This window comes from Meriones unguiculatus, chromosome 6 (assembly GCF_030254825.1).
Source record: "Meriones unguiculatus strain TT.TT164.6M chromosome 6, Bangor_MerUng_6.1, whole genome shotgun sequence".
NCBI lineage: Eukaryota > Metazoa > Chordata > Mammalia > Rodentia > Muridae > Meriones > Meriones unguiculatus.
This window is the reverse complement of record NC_083354.1, coordinates 85,028,168-85,038,545: the sequence shown is the minus strand read 5'-3', so window position 1 is coordinate 85,038,545 and position 10,378 is coordinate 85,028,168. Positions and strand designations below refer to the sequence as shown.

General features: G+C 42.4%; 1 pseudogene; it reads left to right on the top strand.

The window, feature by feature from the left end:
- The first annotated feature begins 1,559 nt into the window (after window positions 1-1,559).
- On the top strand, window positions 1,560-9,354 carry LOC110561872 (U1 small nuclear ribonucleoprotein C-like; annotated as a pseudogene).
- The last annotated feature ends 1,024 nt before the right edge of the window (window positions 9,355-10,378 follow it).

Below are 10,378 nucleotides of genomic sequence, written 5' to 3'. Positions count from 1 at the left end.
TACCACAAACTATCATCGCTAAACTATAAACTGTTTTAAAGATCCAAAAGCAATAATTTATGTATTTTAATAGTATCACCATGAGCGTATTTGGAAGATGTCATCAGGTATATTTAGGATGCTAATAAAACCCATACTTCCCCATTGAAGAACCAATTCATATACATCTGCATATCTAAAAACGACATTTTGTAGTTTTCTTTGTGGTGATTTCCAAATTGCAAGAAGTGCTGATAAAGGCTAGAATCACAGATGTGGGTTTGATTAAGAGACCAGCCATGCAGGTTTACTACCTAGTGAGCAGGGCCAACAGGAAGCTGTTACCAGTCCTGTAATCTACAGCAATATGAGAACAGACTAGTTACCAGACCCTGTCAGAAGTACAAATGGGAGAAGTGGGCCTTCGTGGTAGGAGCTCTGTATAAAGAAAACACTTGGACTTGTTGCTTATATCTGCTATTAGTCAAACCCAGAGCACAAAAGATATAGGAGATAAGAGGTGAAGTTAATGATTCTCCGTCTCCAGTGTGGGGTAGAGAAAGGAAAGATAGGTGATGAGATATTTAAAATGACAACAAATGATATTAAGAAGGTGCTGACTTGTCATAACAAATATTAGGAAGTCTTGGCTTACAACTGATATTGCAATGTACCGACTTACAGCAAGACCAGCAGATCGGATGCTTTAAAGATCTAGGAATATATTAATTTTGGGGGGAGGGCTAGTACAAATACATATTATGTCATTGAATCTCATATTCAAGCTTCTATTGTTCAAATTTCTGGTTTCTAAGTTATAAAGGTTCATATAGAAGTAAAGTGAAAACTAAGAATCCAGCAGTGGCTATAATCGCAGAGCACTGTGTGCTCTGGTGGGCACACAATAATTCTGAGAGGTTAGGCATGCAAGTGAACACACCCCTTTCTATGCCCGTGGGTGCATAGATTCTTAGTTATCACCGGAATGCATGTTTTAGATGGCAGTGAGAACTTAGTACCTTTACTTTTTAATTAATTAATTAGCTAATTTATTACCGTTTAGTCACGTTGAATCCCGGCTGTAACCCCTTATCTCTCCTCTCAGTCCCACCTACCCTTCCTCTTCTCCCCCTGTGCCCCTGGGAGAAGAGGAAGGCATTAATTCTAATGGTATAGATGTGTAACCAAGTCTCAGGCTGTTATCATATGTGCCATCCCGTGAAATATTCATTCCTTGTGTTCTGTGAATCCACTTGTACTAGAACTCTTCTGGGCCCTTAAATCCAACAGAGAAGAAAAATGTCTCAGGCAGCTTCCATTTCACAGAAAGTCATAGTACAAGGTCAAATCTTCAGGAAGGCATGGAATCCAGACCTCCCCCCGCAAAAAAAAAAAAAAAAAAAAAAAAATCCATCAGCCGTGTTTACTCCATGTTCTTACCTGTTGTTCTCTGGTGAACTGTACAACTGTACACGTCATCACTTACTTAGAATTTGGAATAGGACAGAAATGAGATGTTGGGAGAAGCCTTCCTTGTAGCATTGTGGGTGTTCATTATTTCTCTGAAGGCGAATGTACTCATGCCCATTCTGCACACCAGTGAGGCTGCCACTGTAAGTAAGAGGGATAATGTAGATGGGACTTTAACAGCAAGACTTAAACAGTTGCGCAAAGCTGCCTCAAATTATAGTTATAGAATAAAATGCAATGATGCAGTGCTTGAACTACACTACTCCTTGTGATATGGAGGAGGTAATCAGACTACACAGAGTATCAAAGATGTGCGCAGAATCGCAAAGCTAGCAAGAGGTGGAACCAGCGTTTAAACTAGCTGACCCCCAGAATTCCCTTGGAACTTTTTCAAATACGGAAGAGCCTCCAGGTCGCGTCCTAAATCCACTGTAGTGACGGCAGGATTGACTGAGCATGCGTGGTAGAGATACGGCAACTGGTGCCTCAGCTTGTGCATCATGCTGGTGAACTGACACAGTCATAACTGCTGCAGAAGCAAACCAGGAGGACACTGACAGAGCTGCTTCAGAGCGTGGAGGGCTACAACATTCCTCTCTTTAAAAAGAATTTTATTTATTTGTTGGGGTTTTTTTTGAGATTATAATATAATTAAATCATTACTCTTTTCCCCCTTTCTCCTTCCAAATCTTCCTGTAGACACCTTTCATGCTCTTTTACACTTGAGATCTCCTTTTTCATTGATTCTTGTTATATGCGTTTACATGCATGTACCTACATATATTTTCCTAAATACATAAATGCAACCTGTTCAGCCTGTATAGTTTTACCTGTATGTTTGTTTTTAAGAGCTGGCCACTGGTTATTGGATAACCCGTTGGTGTACTCTTTCCTGGGGAAGACAATTTCTTTTGCTCTGAGCATTTCTTCATTGCTTGGGTAGGGTTATTATATTATTTTATATTTATGGTTGTTTTGCCTGCATGTATGTCTGTGTGCATTATGCATGTCTGCTGTGCAGATTGATCAGAAGAGGCTGTGGTTGGATTCCCTGGAACTGGAGTTACAGACAATTGAAAGCACCGTGTGGGTGTTGGGAATAAAACCCAAGCAGTATGGAACAGCAGCAGCTAAACCATTTAGCTGCTAAATTCTCCAGCCCCTGTATTCCTTTCTTTTCGTTTCTTCCCTCTTTACATTTTCTTCCCTCCATCCCTTCCTTTTTGTTTATTTTTAATCAGAATGGGTTTAGTTATTCAGTTTCATTTTCCATAACTAGGAAGTGTTTCATCAGATCAAAACCCCATTAGGATGATATATGCTCAGAGTCCTGGTTTTGACCAGGTATGGTGAGGTCAGGGATGTGCTTAACACAAGGTTTGCTATAAGATTGACTATGAGAATTTTAAGGCTTATTTCAACCTCCCTTTATATTCCAGTTTGCACAGAATATGGGAACAGCAAGTAGAGAGGCTGACCTTCAAAGTCTAGAACCAGCAGCTCAGCTGTGCGCCTCTCCACACTGCCTCTGGTTCAGTGTACTTCACCTCTGCAAAGAGGTGGAGAGGAAAGCCCTACTCATTATGGGTTACCTGTTCCCAACTACCAAATATGCCTCTTTGGTTCCAGACTTGGACATTCAAAGAGCTGAAGACATAGTCACGGTAACAAAAGTAAAGTGAGAAACACAACATGGAAAACTGGGAAATTCCATGGACTGAGGTGAGGCAAAGGGGCTGAAGCCATCAGTGACTTCAGTTCAACAGTGCATCTCGGAAGGTTGAAAGACTTCAGCACCTTGATTTCTAGATTCAAGGTGACCTTAACTGATATTTCCTTTGTGTGCCTTCTCTCTTTTAAACAAGTTGCTGCATATCTTGCTAGTGGTATAATTATGTTTAAGGAAAGGTGTTTTTAAAACAATGTATATTCTTTTGAGCTGACTTTTAAAATAGCCAGCAATTTCTACTTGCTTGTAGCTAGCATTCCTTTGCAACATTATAAGTTCTGAAATTAGGTTACCATTGGAATAATTAGTCATCACAAATACACCTAGCATGTTGAATGGATTTGAGTCTACGTGCCAGTAATACTAAATTAAAACAAAAGAAAAGCCAACAACAATCCAATTTCGGTATCTGATATTCAGTACCGTGTTTGCAGAAAATTAGTTTTATTGATTTTAACAAAATTAGATTATTGTTCTATGGCAAGGTAGATGAAGTACTGTGATAATGCAAATGGAATGCTATTATTCAATGAAAAGCATGTCTTTGAACAAAGTAACTGCTCCCACACAGCAGGTATATAAGAGGTAGGACAGTGCTCCCAAAGCCTGGTGGAGTATCCAAACAAATGGTCAGGCAGAATTCATAACAACTTGCAAATCTATCCTGTCTCCTGGTTTCCTTCCAACAGTGTCACTCCCCCTGAACTCTTACCCTCCTAATTGGGATCTCCTAGAGAAATGATGAGCCAAGCCAGGTACATGCTCTTTTGATTTCTCACTTGTCAGATTCATTGATTTCTTCCTGAGGTTGGCGGTCCAGTTTCCCTTTAAACATCGTCAGCTCTGGTTTTCTTACCCAGAAGTTCTTTCAGTTTCATCTAGACCTAGAGAGCACCAAGGCATTAGGGACATATGCATATGAAAGCTCTTATAAATAATTTTGATACTCTGGAGGATATACAGGAGTGGAACATGGTAAGAATGGAACTTGTAAAGGGAACACTTCAGACTCAAAAAGATCTGTCTGGGCTCAGAACACACTGACGTTTCCGAACCTGGCCTCTCAGTTTTCACATTTGGAAATCGTTATCCCCAATGCTAACGACAACAAAAAAAAGTTTACACTTAGAGATAAATTATTATGCATGATAATGGCAATGAACGAGCATTCAGAAGCTGACTGGGTGAACTCTCTCCCCCGCTGAGCTGTGTTCCTTCCATTAAAGTCCTCATCTTCAGTGCCACCCTGCAGTGCTTCCTGTCTCCAATGATGACAAGCATTGTGATGGTGAAAAATGTGTTTGTCAAATTTCAGAGACAACTTTGCATTGTTTCAGACAATACCATGATTTTTCAATTATGTGAAATACTGTTTTATACCCAAAGAGCCTCAATCTCGACTTTCTTGAGTACATTTAATGAGATTGTTTCTGAAATGTGTACAATTTAAAGGTTACTTCAAAGTAGTTTTTAAACTCTTGTCAGATTTGGGTAAATTAACTTAAATTCATATTTTTTTCTTTAACAATTAAGCCATTGAGTCATATGTCCCTGAGAAACAAATCTCAACACCCTACACTCATATTTTTAGCAACTCTTACATAATTGAGTTATAGCCACTTTTTTTTTTTTTTTTTTTTTTTTGCTTTTGCTTTGCTTGTTTGAAAATAACTAAACTTGAGTGCTTGATCAAGACACAGTCTGAACTGGAAATCACATTTCCACGGATTCCTCATGCCAGTCCACATGTTCTGCTTCATCTGCGTGTGCTCAAATAGGGGCTTGGCACCTGAAGCTCAGCGTGCCGGGGCTCACGGCAGAAGACACGTGGCGCCTTTGCTGCAGAGCTCACCACAATAGCAGCAAGCTGCAGACAAATTGTAATCAGGCAAAGCGTAGCCTGCTCTGTTTCGTTCTCTTAAAACCCCGATGATCTGCTTTAAAGTGCGGCTATCTGCGGCCTCATCGGTTACAAACTATTGACTAAAGCACCTGACCTACGCCCCGATGCAAGCAGTGCCGACTTTGCCCACCAACCCGCGTTGCTCAGTAGAATGATTTTGTGAGAAATCCTGCTTGAACAGTAGTCAGCATTCTGTCCCTGCCACAAAAGACCCTACGCAAGCAACTCTAAGAAACAGAGGTTGGTTTTGAACTCGGAGGTTTTGCTTGGTCCTTCCATACAACAGTGTATCACTACTGAAGACTTTGTCAAGGAAGACCTGCTCAACTTGTGGCACTGTGTAGCAAAAACCCAACCCAAGACAAACCAACCAAACAACCAAACAACCAAACAACCAAACAACCAAACAACAACTGAGGAGGATGTTGGCTTCCATTCACTTCCTTCCACATGGCTCCATATCTTTAGTATTAGTATTAGCATTTTTATTACAATTTGTTCACTTTGCATCCCAGTTGTAGCACCCTCCCTCATCTCTTCCCAGTCCCACCCTCCTTCCGTCTTGCCCCCTATCCGTTCTGAGTCCATTGAGAGGGGAATTTTTCCTCCTTTACTGTCTGATCCTAACCTATCAAGTCTCATCAGGACTGCCCAATTCTCTTCCTCTGTGGGCTGGCTAGGTCAACCCACCAGGGGGAAGTGATCAAAGAGCAGACAACCAAATTCATGTTCCGGACTGCCCCTGTTTCCCTTACTAGGGAACGCACATGAAGACTGAGCTGCCTATGGGCTATACCTGTGAACTTACAAGAGGATATTAAGCCATATAATATAGGATAAACATACTAAAATTTATGGAGCTAAAGAAACTAAACAACCAGGAGGATCCTAGGGAAGAGGCTTAATCCTCATGCAGAAGGACAAACAGGATAGAGGACACCGGGAGCAGTTGAAGAGAGGAAACAGGTCATGTTCAACTGTGCTTCACTGGTGAAAATTTTGCCCCAACCCTCTTAGTACATTTAAAAGTCTCTGGAGATGGTTTGCTTGTGACAACTGATAAATGTTACACTGATATCTACATGCCTCTCACATCACTCTACCTAGAATGTCAGCACTCATATACAAAAGACTCTGGTCCAAAATGATAAGTTCCCATTCTTCCCACCGGGCCAAGATTCTTCATGATACAGTTTGAGCATTGTAACTGAAAAATAGCAGTAGCTCTAATATATATATATATATATATGTGTGTGTGTGTATATATATATATATATATATATATATATCCAATTACTCATTATTCATACTGCTTCTCATCTTCTTCATAATATTTCCTTAAAGAAATTATTTACTCAACAATAGTACAAAAAAGAGAATGTACTCATCACCAGTGAATAAATGGCTCAAATTATTTTTACAGCAAACATGTACAGCTAACACAAGACTAGGATGAAGAATTTCTCTACCACATCAGAAGTTTTCTCTCCTGGCTTCTTCCAGGCACCTAGGACCATCCTGGGAAATGTTTACTGTCCTTACTTTCAGAATATAGAGTGCTTTTGCCAGTGTTTGCACTAGGCATTGACAAAATTGACAGCACACACCACACTGTTGCCAGGTCATTTCATAGAAAGGCCACTCGCTCATCTTTGGTGGTGTATCTGGATCCTGTGGGCGTATACCATGATGTGTTTCCACACACAGGTTGTTTATGGGTGGCGCCCACTGATAATAAAAAGTCGTAATTGTATGAGGACATGTCTACTGGCAAAGACATTAATACCCAGGGCATTGATCAGCCTTTCTCACCCTCCTCTTTCCCACTGAGACCTCTCTTCCTGAGAAGCCCCTCCTGCTTTCCTGTCTTTTGTTTAGGACCCTGTGACTTGGTAGTCGCTAACGGTAGCACGTGTGTGAGGAGGGGCCATCTGGTACACTAGACCCAATAATATTTTTATATTGATTAAAGTTTAGGCCGAAAAGATTTGACACATTAAAGAAAAAAATTGTTCAGGTTATTTCCACTTATTTTTCATACTTTTCAATTGAATTGTAGGAAAACTTAAAATTTCCCATGTAGCTCACGCACAGGGCAAGTTTAGTTTTTGTGACCAGGATGCTGAATCTAACGGCTTTAGCAAGGCACTGTCCCAATTCAACTTTTTAACGTAGTCTAAGAATAAATGTGTTGGAGATAGATCTATTTATTTATTTATTTATTTATTTATTTATTTATCTATTTATTTATTGGCTTTTAGAGACAATAAATAAATAAATAAATAAATAAATAAATAAAGTTTTTCTGTGTAAACTTGGCTTTCCTGGACTCACTTTGTAAGGCAGGCTGGTCCAGAACTCACAGAGATCCACCTGCCTTTGCCTCCCCAAGTGCTAGGATTTACAGGTGTGACCCACCGCAACTGGCAGAGACAGATTTTTTTTTACATTTTTATTAATTAATTTGCTTATTTAATTTACATCTTGGTCATAGGTCCCTCCCTCCTCTTCTCCTAGTCCCATCCTCCCTCCTGAATTCCCCCTCCTTTATTCCTCAGAATAGGGGAGCCCCCCACCCCCACACCCCAGCTCTCTAGTCAAATGAGGACTGAGTTTGTCTTCTTCCTCTGTGGCCTGGTAGGGCAGTCCCATCAGGCAGAAGTGATCAGGAAGCAGGCAGCATAGTCCATGCCAGAGATCTCTCCCACTTTCCTAACAAGTAGCCCCACATGAAGCCTGAGCTGCCCATCAGCTACATATATGCAGAGGACCTAGGTCCAGTCCATGCATGGTCCTTTATTGGTGCTTCAGACTTCATAGGTCTCTCTAGTCCCTGGTTAATTGGCTCTTTTTGTCCTCTTGGGGAGCTCTTGTAACTTCTAGGCTGCTTTATCCTCCCCCTCCCCTTCCACTAGACTCCCTATGCTTTGCCAATGTTTGGCTGTGAGTCTCAGTATCTTTTTAGAACTGTTGCTAGGTGGGGCCTCTCAGAAAACATTTCTGATAGACTCCTGTCTGCAAGCATGTCTGAGTATCATGGACACTGATAGGGGTTGGCTTTCTTCCATGAGGTGGGTCTTAGGGTTGGGCCCGGCATTGGTTGGACATTCCCTCAATCTCTGTGCTATCTCTTCCATCTTTGTCCATGCAGGCTTTGTAGGCAGGGTAAGCTTTGGATTGAGGTTTTCGTGGGAGGGTTAGATTCTAGTCATATAGTCCAGGATAGACATACTACAATGCACAGACCCCAAGAAGGTAAGCAACAAGGAGGACCCAAGAGAGGATGTACAGATCTCACCCAGAAGGGGAAATAGAATAGACAGAGGAAGTGATTGAAGAGTGGGGACAAGATAGAAGAGGGAATGCAGAGAAAAAGGAGGGAGGAGATCAGACCTGGGGAGGGCAGGGGCGGGAGGACAGAAGGCCTGCAGAGAAAAGAGAAATGGTGAGGGCATCTCTGTGACAAGCTGGAGACCTAAATCAGAATAGGTGTCTGTCAGGATATGAGGGGGACTCTAGCTGAGACTCCCAGTAGCAGAGGCCACAGAGCCTGGAGACACCCTCTAACTAGACAAGACTCTAGTGGGCCAAGGAGAACACCAACCTACCCACAAATATCTTAACCCAAGACAGATCAATTTTTAAATAAGGTATCTAGGGTTACATGAGTGAATAAAGAATTTTAAACTGATTCCCCTCCCCAGCCCTGGCAGCATGGAACTGGGTAGGTTAACGGCCTGTGGAGCAACATACCTACGTTTCATTGTAAGTGCTGTGATACGTATTTTACCCATAATCCTCCGTCTACGAGGAAGACACACTGCAGCGGTAGGAGACACTAAGGATTACTACCAGAAACGGCTGGCAGAGCAGGCCCAGGCCTGACTGACAAAACAGCACCTTCATTCAGCTCCAGCTCCGTTCTCTGCTCCTCCTCCTGCGGGGCCGTGATCCCATCTCCCCCAGTCTCCCGGGGCCTCCTCGTCCTGGCATGATGCCTGCACCCCACATGGGAGAGCCTCCCCTGAAGCCGACGATGGGCCTTCCTCCTCCTGGGATGATGCCGGTGGGACCTGCCCCTAGAACGAGGCCACCCATGGGAGGCCATATGCCCACCATGCCTGAGCCTCCAATGATGAGGCCTCCTGCTCGCCCTAGGACGGTGCCCACTCGGCCTGGCATGACTCAGCTAGACAGGCAGGGGCAGAGAGGCTGTTTATCAGTTTACCTGTTTCACTTGAAGATCACCATGCTGAGCCTGTGCGTTTCCTAGTTGAGTTCCTAACAGAATAGTTATTGGAGGGGAGGGAAAAACAGTACAGTTTTCACTTATGAGATGTAAAAATAAAATTGTCAGCTGTTTCGGTTTAAAATAAAAAAGAATTTAAAACCAATTCTATGGGTGTACGAAGGAGTGTGACGATGGCTCAGCTGCCAGGTTGTGGGTTAACATCTTCCTTAGCCAAGCTGTGCATGAATACTGCGAAAGTGGCTTTTAAACCCAGCGATCTCTTTTTATAAGCTGCTATGTTGAAGATTTCTAAAACAACAGTAAAAAGGAAAAAAGGAAGAAAAATAAAAGGAAAATGGCAAAATGATGTTGTTAGGCACGTTGTAAGGCACCAAGATTATCTGTTTGTGGCATTTGTGTTGCTCGTTTCCCACAATCGGCCATTTGAGGAGCCCTCTGGCTTGTCAGTCCTCCTGAACTTCAAACAGTAAGACTGCATGTCAGAACATGGCTCAATATTCTCTTTCATTACGAATGAGATCAAGCATTGCATTCATCCCATTCATCAGCCTTTGGAACTTCCCAAAGCCACTGAGTTTAACCATTTAGGTTTCCCAGAAAGAAAGGCTCTTCTTTTAATTTTCAACATCCCTTTCTATCTTCACGTGAAATGCAAACCTCAGCACAAAAATCCTGTGGAGGAAAATAACAGAACTTTGGGGTGAAGCCAGTCATGCCTTGGGCCCGGTACTATTTTATCACGTGACACACACCCAGGCTCAGGCCAGAAGGGATATCCGAGCATCTCAGCTGAATGCCATAACGGGGGAAAGAACTTGGCTCGCTCCCTCTTCCTAGGAAGACAGAGTGAGACTTGATCTAGACTAACACAATATCAGTTGCAGAGACTCCTTCAGCTAACAGTCGTCCAGACTGGCTTCGGCATCAAAGCTTAGCGTGAATGATTTATTTGAGAGGCGACGGAATTTGAGCTGTCTCTCAAGGGACACTGTTGTCCCCTTAGAAAGAATGGGGTAAATGATCCTTGGCAGAGGCCTCTGTGTCT